The sequence below is a fragment of the Numida meleagris genome, chromosome 1 (genome assembly GCF_002078875.1).
Source record: "Numida meleagris isolate 19003 breed g44 Domestic line chromosome 1, NumMel1.0, whole genome shotgun sequence".
Lineage (NCBI taxonomy): Eukaryota > Metazoa > Chordata > Aves > Galliformes > Numididae > Numida > Numida meleagris.
The window spans coordinates 133,756,501-133,767,951 of NC_034409.1; the positions used below are offsets into that span (position 1 = coordinate 133,756,501).

The 11,451-nt window shown below is 38.2% G+C and overlaps 1 long non-coding RNA gene across 1 annotated transcript; it reads right to left on the reverse strand.

The window, feature by feature from the left end:
• On the reverse strand, nt 1,095-6,554 carry LOC110392857. Its single transcript, XR_002434655.1, has 3 exons — nt 6,474-6,554; nt 3,337-3,740; nt 1,095-1,973 (listed from the first exon to the last, which is right to left on the reverse strand). It is a non-coding gene; the product is annotated as an uncharacterized LOC110392857 (long non-coding RNA).

Consider the following 11,451-nt stretch of genomic DNA (forward strand, 5'->3'; position numbering starts at 1 on the left):
AAGAAATAGATGCTGTACAGAAATGCTAGGAATGATTTCCCAGAATAATATAGAACATTAAGTAAGATGTGTTTCTTATCATAAAGCTTCATCCACATGTTTAGTTAAACAATGGGCAACATCTTTAGGTAACAGTTGTGGGTTCTTATCATAATTGTTTACTATTTGTTAATATCAACATTGGTAAAAATGCAGTAACCTTTTTATTTTGTGCATAGATTGCTTCTTAAATGTATTAGTTGTCATTTTGGCATCAGGATGAAACAGAACACATGTGCTACTCATGGCACAATTACCTAAAACAGATTATTCAACCATGTAAATGTAGAGGGATCCTGTGCCTTGTTAGAGTCACAGGTATGGCCGCAGCAATCATGGAAGAGTTTTGTGAATGTTCTGCAAATGTCCTTGGGCTAGAAGAATATGATCATCTTATCATTCGCTAAGTAGTCATCTAGATTGGCCACTCTGGATCTTTGAGTTGCATGGAAAGTAGAGAATTGACATTAGTTATTCCTCTGAGTTACCTTAGTTTGTTTGTTTCTCCAAGACATTTTTTCCAGTAGCCTCTTCGCTTAAAGGTTTTGATTGCAGCAAAGGTGTCCTTTCATCCCATGTTCCCATCACACTTATGACTGAAAGAGATATGACACAGTAGCTTTCCTGTCTAGATTTGTCTTGCTACTTTCGATATATCCTTTTCATCCAAAAGATTTTTGTAGCTGCCTTAAAATCCAATAAAATGAACCACAGCTTACTGATTAGAGCTTAAAGGAGCAATGCTTGAAAGTGTGTCTGAAAACTTGCTGTTCTTAAGGGACCTAATTAAGAAAATGTAAATTTCATTCTTCAAGCCTCAGTTTCAAAGTGATGATAAATAAAATCATTGCTACCAATCCCAGACTACTGGGCTGTGAAATAGGAGTTGTGGTTTGGGTACTGTTCTGCAGCGTATGTGCAACTACACTCATTACTAAATTTGGAATCTTCATTTTTTACAAATAATCTTTCTAAATTGAACTGAGAAAGCACATTCATTCTTTTGAGACTAATTCTGGGTTAAATATTAAAAATATAAAGTATTCTGTTGCCTTTCTGCTGCCTCATGCCAGTTCCCACCACATATTTAAAAATAGTTTTATAAGTCACTGCAGTAATAAGACATAAAGTCAAACTGTAAGTTAATTGCTAATAGACTAGAGGCCTTTTCCTACCATTCATTGTCACAGGCAGACAGCCACTCTCTTTTCCTTCCAGACTAAGCTACCCAGGTGCACGTTCAAGAGGCACAGCAGAGAAGTGCTGCTCTCTGACACGGCCTGCTCTGAGCCCCTCCTTACTGCAACTGTCAATATGAGAACACATTAAAGACTCGTCTTCTTTTGAAATGTGAACATTGCCTTGGGATATGCTGGTCACATCATTTTCTCTCAGTAGATAATGATTTCTCAACTTCTACCTTGTCCTGAGATAGGATTTTGTGGGGAAAGACTTGTCCTATTGCCTTTTAAACCCAGTTTTCTGGGACCTGTAATGTATCTTCTGTCAAATGGGAAATAGGATGTGTATATTGGATATTGTTTAAAACCCCTCCTGGCTTCCAAGGACATCCAGCCTGCACAGCCTCTCTTTATGTGTGACGTATCTGCAGTTCTCAAGCTCATTTTCAGCATTTTTTTTTTGACACTTTCTTTACTGCCATCTTATCATTGTATCATGTTTTATCATTGGCAGGAAACTGTGGAAATGAGCATACAAGTGTTACAATGCTCCAGACAGTCTAAACTGTATGGTAATCCAATATATCATATCAAGGTAGTACTAGAGGTACAATGAGAAGGCAGGAGTTCACGGCAGAAGTATGGAGTCACTCTTCCACCATTGCCTGGAGAAATCCACTTCCAGCAAAGGCTCTGGGTGACTAGCAGGCACTGTGGCAAGGTGTGGCCAGATCCTGCAATCCCTGTAGGCCTCTGTAAAGAGGAAACCATATCTTAGTATAAGACATACTCCACTACTTTTTTATAGTTTCCCCCCAAAAATTGGCTGCACAGCATTACAGGAGCTATGTGCCATTTTGAAGTATTTCTCCTTGTCAAGTTTTGAACTCTTTAAACTGACATTTAAATGCCATTCAAGAACAGCTTCACCTAACTGTAGTCCAGAGTTTTGAAGGGGTTGGACAGGCCTGCACTGACCTTTAAAAGTCAGACCCATTCAGTAAGGTAAAACTTTTGACAAAAAAGAGAGAAAAATATGGTCCAAGTCTGGGAAGATGCAGCTTTTGGAAAAATAGCAGTCAAGAGGTTTCCTCCTGTAAAATTCAGTACTCCTGAGCAAGCATGCTGTTTTCCCCTGTTTAGGGTCAGCCTGGCTTCCCTCCAATAGATAGTAGGGTACAAATGGTAATAAATGTCATCATGAGCCCAAAAGGATATTTCTAAATGAGTGTGTACTGACATACTGCATTCCCTAGTTACTGCTACCTGAAATTATTTTAACTCTCATCCATTATCTCAACTAGTCAACTACGAGGGCTGCTCTGAAAGTAATGCCTCCTATTTTACGATGTCAGCCCATGATGTTATATGTGGATGTTGGTGGTATGGCAGTAGAGGCTGAACCTTCCCACCAATATTCCATTACATTTTGTTGCTGTGTGACAGATGGCAGCAGAGGGGCAGTCTGACAAAATGGTGTCTGACATGGAAGTGTGTATGAAGCAAAGTTATGTCACTAAATTCCTCCATGTGGAAAAAAAATGCACCCATTGACATTCCTTGATGCTTGCCGAACATTGATGGAGACCAAACAGTGGATGTCAGCACAGTGAGGCACTGCATTTCAGCAATGATGCCATCACAGCAGCTGTGAAATAGTGGGTCACCTCCACTGGTGCAGAAAAATCTTAGCTAGTGCAACATGGAGGCTCTTATTCATTACTGGCAAAAATGTATAGCTACTAGTGGTGACTGTGTTAAAAAGCAGTGTTTTGTGCTAAGAATTTGCTCTATTAAAATAGTGTTATTGTACTTTTTGTGTCTGTTGTAGTTCCCATGGAAAAAATAGGAAGAACTACTTTCAGAGTGACCTACATAATTTAGGGGAAAAAAGTTGGATGACTGTTAGGTATAATTAGCAACCTCATTGTTGCTGACCTGCTAGCCTCGTTTTGTTCTAACTCAGACTATGAAAGGACAAAAAAAAAAATCCTAGGAACTATTGACCTTTTTTTTGTTTGAAGAATTTCTGCATTCTGCGCATTTTGCAGCCATGGATGGGAGAAATCATAAAACCTATGTTTCTGATCTCACTGGAGTATTACAGTAAACATACCTCATATATTTGCCTGCTGAGAAAATATGTTGCTGTTCTTCAAGGAAGGACAGATGATTTATTTCTTTTCTTTGTATTCTGTATGTGCCTTCAATAGCTTCATTGGTAAGTACCCTTTGAAATGGTCACCTGATGGCAGCAGATATTCCCAAGCTCAATCAGAAAAGAGCCAGGTGGAGCCACTTTGAGTATCCAAAATCACTGTGACCTTTTCAGTCTATGCTGTGCTGCTAAGCCAATTCAGTTATGAGTTGGACATAGCTGATCCTTGAAAGCTCCACACTAGCCATGCTTTTCATCCCTCAGGAAACTGGATGCTTCACATGAAGCTGCAAGCTGATCTGTAGATAGACACTGGCTATGGTGTGCTGTAAGTAACACCAACTAACTGAAAGATGTGCTTTCTGAAAGGGGAACAGAAACAATTTAGTTAACAAAAATCAAGTTCTCTACAGACCACTCTGTCATCTGCATTCCATTTTTATGCTGATGATTTGATAATCATGCTTTTTGTTCTAAACCACTTTCTCATGCAAAAATGTACCATCGGTCATTTTTCTTCACATTGCACACTGACATTTATTGGTTCCTCTAATACGCAGTTGCCATGAGTAGTGTTATAGCCAGACGAAGGGAATAGCTGACTTGAACTTCTAGGTCACTAATTCTTCACAGATTAGCGCTGTCAGCACTGATGGATGAAGGGGGAGATCTATCAGAATGGATATAAGGGGTTTCACTCTTACTTTGTAAATCATGCAGGAAATCCCAGTGTAAATTAAAGCCTCTGCCTGTCACAAAAGTTAAAACATCACAAGCAGAGCAGTAACCCCCCAGTTACATTGGCCTTTTGTTGCTGTTGATCAAATTTCATATAATCCTTCCCACTTGTTTTGTCTAGTGCTGCATTAGTGATGAAAGGCCTTGGGATTTATTAAAAGAACATAAAAGCAAAACAGAACAAAACAAAACAGCCCAGAAGCTCATGAGCAGGGAGAAGTATGAAATGCCTCTCTGCACAATCTTTGTTGGTGCTTGCCAGTTCTCATGGATGTTGTGTGAGTGCAGAGTGATGTGACACTCTCCAGGGGTGAACTCGTCTTTGCACTGGACACTGGCAAACTGAGCAGTGGCACGAACCACTTCAGAGTTTCCTTCCTAGGAGTGAGATGCAGTAAGGAGTTAGGAGAACCAAAAAAAACTCCAATAGAAACCCACATGCCCATCAATTTAAAAGCAGTCTGTCTGAGTTTCCCATTCTGCATTCCTCTGAAGAAACCTCTCCTTAAAAAGAAATAAAGGTGTTATTTAAAGTCTGGCATAGGAGGAAAAACCTTACAACATAAAGCCAAGCAGTGGTGGTTTGTGGAATTGGAGTAGGTGATTTATATATATATATTTTTTTTTCTTTATTTAATTAGGTGATCCCATGGTTACAGACCTGCCTTCTTACAGGTTTTCCCCTCAGTAATCCTTCAGCATGGGCCCCTTACTTTTGGCAGGTACACACAGCTCCATCCTTTAAAAAAGCTATTTTGGCTATTTTTTGACTACATGCTATGGCAGGTAGTTTCATCTTCTGAGAGGTTTCCTTCTTCTCATCTCTGAGACAATAATGCATTTACCTGAAGCAGGTAGGTCAAGACAAATGCTGCTAACAATTTGTTTTTAAAAAAACGTATAGGTGTTATCAAAAATCATCCATGAATTCTCTTCATCTTTTATAGAAAATCACTCTGTGTATGACCTCTCATCCAATAGTTCCAGGCATTGCCAGAGTTGTCCAAATTTTGCTTTAAAGAAACCACAAAAAACTGATTGTTAATATTTATGCCTTGTAGTTTCAGTAATTTCTAGTGAGACTGATGAAAAAGGGAGACAGGGAAGAAAGGGAGACAGAAAGATCTTGGTTATTTAAACAAGCCAGAAGAAGGCTTGTAGGAGTGACAATCTTCTGTGAATAAGACCTGAGTGAGTAAGGGAATATGTATCAGAGTAAGTTTCCCCTTGGGAAGAAGAAAAGCTATTCAAACACAATAACTGGCTCTGGATATATTTAGACTGGAAATCATAAGTTTCCTACCATTAGGACAGTGATATTCTAGAATAAGCTTCCAAGTGGAGCCGAAGGAATAAGTGAGCCAAGTACTTCCTTAGGACAGAGCTGGACAATTATTTTATGAAGTCATTATCTATGACATGGCCAGCTGTGACCTAAGGACTGGCATTAAAGTGGATCCTTCTATTTCCAGTGCCTTAAGACAAGGGCTGTCACTACCCCGAAGAGCATTTCTCATTTAGCACGTCTGTGATAATCACAGAATCGCTACCAAACTATAACCGGGAAGTTTAAAACCCTCTCGGGATAAACCAAGGCAGGAGGTGGGCTACATCTTCTCTTACCAATGCTAATTTTGTTCCAGAGAGATACTATTTATATTGATGGAATCCCTCCTTCTCTGCAGACGCATGAGTGGGGAAAGTGATACTAAAGATTACTGAAGTTTTACTATTGTCCTAACAAATTCTGAGGGAGGAAGGAAAAAGATCTAATTACCTTCATTAGTAATAGTTACATTCTTTTATAACTTTCTAAAATGATATTCTGGGGTATTTCTGGTTTAGATTCCTTCTGATTGCCCCTTGGATATATAACAATACGTGGCTTGTAGCTCAAGCTGCAAGTCTTTTGACTCTGTGCACTATTAGGTCTTGTCTTGATGATCCATTGATATGGTTTACTATTGGTTGAATGGTTTATTAGATGCCTTTCAGCCTGTGTTGTCTTGGCAGACACTTCAAGAGCCATCAGCTCTGCAAACAGGGTCTGAGTAATGAAGACCCTTGTTTTTCTGCTGTGAATAGAAAGAAAGGGATATCATCATTCAGACTCTTGTTCCATCAAGAGTGGCACTTGAATTGCTTGTAATTATGGTTACTCAGAGCCATTAGATGGGAAGCTTGTTGCCTTACAACCAATCTCAACAGTGGTTAAACTGCTGGGGGCAAAAAGCTCTTCAGACAAAGAGAAACCTACACAAATTCCTCAGTCATCATCTGATAAAGTGGGTTAATGGAGTACATCAATACTCGGCAAACCCACTTTTCCTCCCAAAGGACACAGAGATGATGCTTACTGAAGTCCCCTTGAGTCAGTTTCAGGCAGGGCCAAGGTGTACGGCCTCGACTGGCAGACCCAAGGGTACAGAACAGTTTCCCTGCAGCGCATACACAACCAGTATCACCATGGAGATCCCACAGTTGTTTCCATGACATTTGTTAGTATTTTCAATCCTTCAGGAGTGGTGAATAGGAATGAAAAATACAGGCAATCTACTTGATGGAAAGAAAAAAAAAACAACACAATCATACAGCTCTCTTTAAATTCACTGTTCAAGAGATTATTTTAATTCTCTGCATTAGCTATATAAAAGTTTATAATCAAGAAGTAAATATCCTCTGTTATGTGTTTTTATATCACTTGTTGCTGTCCTGTGGCTTTAACTAATAATAAATATTAGCAGCAGGTCTAGGCTTTAGTTACATATTAAATACAGATAACTGAACTTAAACATACGAAAAAGCTATTTTCTTGAGAGGAAGCAAGCACTGGAGCACTGCTACCCATAGAGGCTGTGGAGTGCCCATCCCTGCACATTTTCAAACCCCAACTGGCTATGGCCCTGGGTAACCTGCTGTAGCTGACCCTGCTTGAGCAGGTGGATGGGCTGGATTTCCAATAGTGCCTTCCAGCCTCAGCAATAGTATGATTCTGGGGTATCAAAGCAGATACATAAGATGCACCACCAGACACTAACCTGTGAAGTATCAGGATTTCTTTCTGCCTATGTGAGTGGGAATTGAACATGGTCGTGGGTGGTCTGCAGCCTTGCTGGGAAACCTAAGATCTGCTTTGTTAGAAGTGCAGTGTTATTAAAAGCATACTTTCTGTGAGATCTATTTTTGTGTCCAATAACTAAGGGCTACTTCCCACTTTTTCTACTGAGCTGCATGTTTTCTCTCACTGCTTTTCTCCATATTTTTCTATGACACCAATATATACCAATAAATTTTGTTTTCTAAGGCAGACCACAGAGAATAGCAAGTTACTGCAAGAGAAACAACAGCTGTTATCACTTAGAACAGAAGCAAGTGGAAGACAGAGTGCTACATCATACATGATATGTTGATTTTATAAAATAATTAGCAGAAGACTTAGAATATATATCTGTGGCAATGTATTGGTATTAGAATTTTACATTTTCTGGACTTTTTTATTTCTCAGTGGATTTTCCATTACAGCAGCAAAGAAAAATAAAAACTAAATAAATAGGTAATGAAAACTTAGGAAACAGAAAAGCTTTTTTCTTTCTTTCTTTTTTTTTTTTTTTGCCAGAATGTTGAACATCTGTTGTTCTACTCTCTGTTCCCTCAAAATGAAAACTTTTTTATTGCTTACTAGTCTGATCTTGGAAATAGTTCACAAAGCATGTTTGATAAATAATGATAGCTTCTGGGGAGAAAAAAATAGGTTTGGGTTTTTGCTGTTTTTAAAATCACTGTGTTAGACGAAGGCTGAGATAATTGCTCTGTTAGGCTGGTTTCCTTCTATTTTGGAGATCTCCTAGCGTATTTCAGCTGGTCTTAAACTGTCCTTTTCAGAAGCCACAGCAAATTTCAAAGATACTTAGATCAAATCTAGACTGTGGCTATTAGCTCTGTTTCACATCAATCAAGCATCATAATAACTACTATTGAGTAGTTCTTGCACAGGCAAAGCATGGATTTGAGTAATATCTGAACTCCATGAACATCCTATATTTTTGATTTTGGCTGTCCAGTGTCAAAGAATAGTCAAAAAGTTGTGAATGTATTTTGAGTTTTTATATTAATACTACTAGGTAAAATAGACATAGTAGTTTTTCTAAAAAATCAATAAAATAGATTGATTTAGAGCAATGCTTATGAGTACTGAGATATCCTGGGCAGAACCGTACAAGAAAGTTCTGAACATAGATATTACCATGACTTGACAATTCTTTGCATCATTTCCACATTTAAAACCATTTCCAAATTTCTGTGCAGTGACACAACACCAGGCTGCATTGTACTCTTTAACATTTCATGCCTCTTTACTCCAGTCAGGCATATAATGTACATCGCCATAGCAACTCTAAGTCAAATTAGAAATACGTTACTTATGACTTCAAGTATGTTATGTTGGCACTGTGTCAGTGTCTTAAATTTCTCTAGCATTACACTGTGCCAAATTCCTTATCTTCTCCATATATTTCACACCATAAGGGCTAGGTTAGGGCCTATGTGTTTAAAGTTCCAATAGGATGTTTGCAGGAATTGGTGATTAAACATCTGAAGCTTTGATAGGCTAGACAGGTTTGGATAAACATCCCAATAATTTCTTGAACCATTTGAATCTTTCAAGCCTACAAAACTGGATTGGAAATTGAGTGTAAGTTATTTCATAAAGTTTGTATTGTTACTGCTGCTTCTTATGAATTGTGCTCATATTTCCTTACCCATTAACTATCTTCCTGAAGTCACTGGAAAACCAAAGGTATAAGCAAGGGATGAATTTGAGACGCAGACTTGATCTACAGTTGAAAGTTACAGTAAGTGATTTTTTGTTATTATAATTTATTTTTATTTTAAAATTTTAAATTTTCTGGTGGACTCAGTTCTAGTCTATTAGAAGCTAAGATCTCCTTCCCTCCAGATACTTCTAGAGAGTGATATTCTTCCCTCTCGAAAACATGGCAAAGGCCAGTCACATACTGTGTTTCTGCTCCATCAGTTCTCAAACATATAAAACATAGATGAAAAATCACATTTTTTTTGCTCAGACAAACCCCAGGCCAGCACCTTCCAGAGGAAAATCTGCATACCTGAATTCACACAATGGATGTTGGTTTTGATGCGTTCTGTGTCAAACACTCCTAGTGACAACACTGCATAGAACTGTGACGTTGCCATCTTTCCAAAACTATGGACCACAGCTGAGATTACTGTAAAAATCTGCTACATGTCATCCTTCAGAGAAAGAAAAAAGAACAAGAAAACATTAATATTAGACATTACCCAGGAATACAAAAGCTTGAAGAATAAACTATGACTTTGAATGGTGATGGGTACAAAGTACATCTATGGATCAAAGAATTTGGGCAACTCACATTCTAATTATTTTTTGCTGACATAATTAAGTACAGGTCAGTATCTTTGGGACTTCTTTTGGTAAACAACCAAGTGATAAACTGCCCAGCTGAACCTGTGCTCAGACAAACCCACACTTATTACATGGAGCTTTTAAGTTCTAGTAAAGAACTTCTCATACAACCCAGATGATATCATCAAGAATTTGTCTTGTGTTTATAGTTCCCTGTGCATTCTTTGCATTCGGAGACTTACACTATGCATCAGTTTAATCCTTTAGGAGAAAAGCCTATCACCTCTCGTTATAACCATTACTGATATATTATGAAAATGACAGCAAGTTAGCTGTTACAGGCTTTTAAAAGCATCTGCTAGAAAAGCAATGCAAAGCTATAACAGTTTAAAAAGTGTCTTCAACTTATTTGCAAGGTTCTAATAAAGTGTCAGTAAATACCTAAAACTGAAGAATTGAAAGTAAAAATTAGTGTTCTGCACCACAAGCTCATCTCCAAGTGATTACATACTGGTTTCATTGTTAGCTTTATCAGCTGAAACAGCCACCAAGGGCTCCCTGAATACTGACTCCTTGCAAATTACGCTGTTCCATGGCAGGTGACAGGAGATATAAAACCACACTTAGTTTTGTCTGAGCTTTATTACCCTAATCAGATCATTCATTTTTTTCCTTTATAATCACTACAGAGTGCCAGTAAGAGAATATTCTGATGTCAGCAAATGGTTCCTAAATGGGGATCTGATAAGTATTCTATTTGTATTCCATTCGTACATAAATGGGGCAGTTTTTCAAGTACTGTATAGTGCACTCTACTTAATCGGGATGTGCTTAATCAGAAAAATCATTTAATGGGGCACTGTTCAGGGATCTATTTTAAGCCCAGTGATTATTAATAGCAATGAGCAATAGCAATTAATGGTGAAAGTAATTCCGCATACTGGGATGCTCTCAAATTATTTTGTGATGGTGATATCTTTTGTGTCGCAGTCTTCTAGTGATTTGTTCAGTCTGCTTCTTGAATAATGTTTTTTGTCTCAGCCTAACTCCACTGCAGGCAGAAGAACAAGTAACCAGCTGCCTGCTCCTGGTATTCAACCAACTCCTTCTAAACAGTTATGTTTTCCTCTACTTGGGCAGGCAGCATTGGTAATACCAACTCCAAGGTTGTTTGAAAAAGCACTCTTGCTAAAAGATATCTGATTGTTGCTGGTTAGTAGCGGTCCAAAATCATATATTGAACTGGGTTTGTTTGGAAAAAGTTATTCCTGTAATAAGGAATATACTGAAATTAGTTGTTTACAGCAGGGATGTTGGGCCTTAAAACCAGACAAAACTGAGACACATATTAAAGCACCCTTCTGTTTAATAGAAGTTAATGTATCTCCCTACAGATCCTGTGTCACTTTGTGCTTAGTAAGGCTGTACAGGAATCAAACAAACACACAAACAAAACAAAACAAAAAAAACTGTGCAGACACATGATTGAGATGACCTCCCTCTCATTCTGAGACATTCTAGCTAATCACGAGTGACAACAGTAGCATATTCCAATGTGGCAACACTGCCCCAGACAGCTCAAAAGGCCACCTGGAAATTTAGTATGTGCACAGTGAAATACATGAGACATTAGTAGCCACATTGGTATGGTTCTGTGTGTTTTCTTGGAGCTGCCTGGTTTTCTTCCAAAGCCAAGTATTTAACAGGATCTTTATAACACGATTCTAGCAAATCAAAGGCTTCATTTTCTTTACACATTTTGATTGGAAAAATAAACAAAACAAAACAAAAACCTTAATTTAAAATGCCTTTATTTATTATGGAACTTCAGGAATACCACAGGAAAAAACCCTCTCCATGCTTTGCCCTTTGCTGTTGGTTTCCTCAGCTCATCTGTAGAGTTCACATCTGATCTCCATCACCCATTGTGCAGT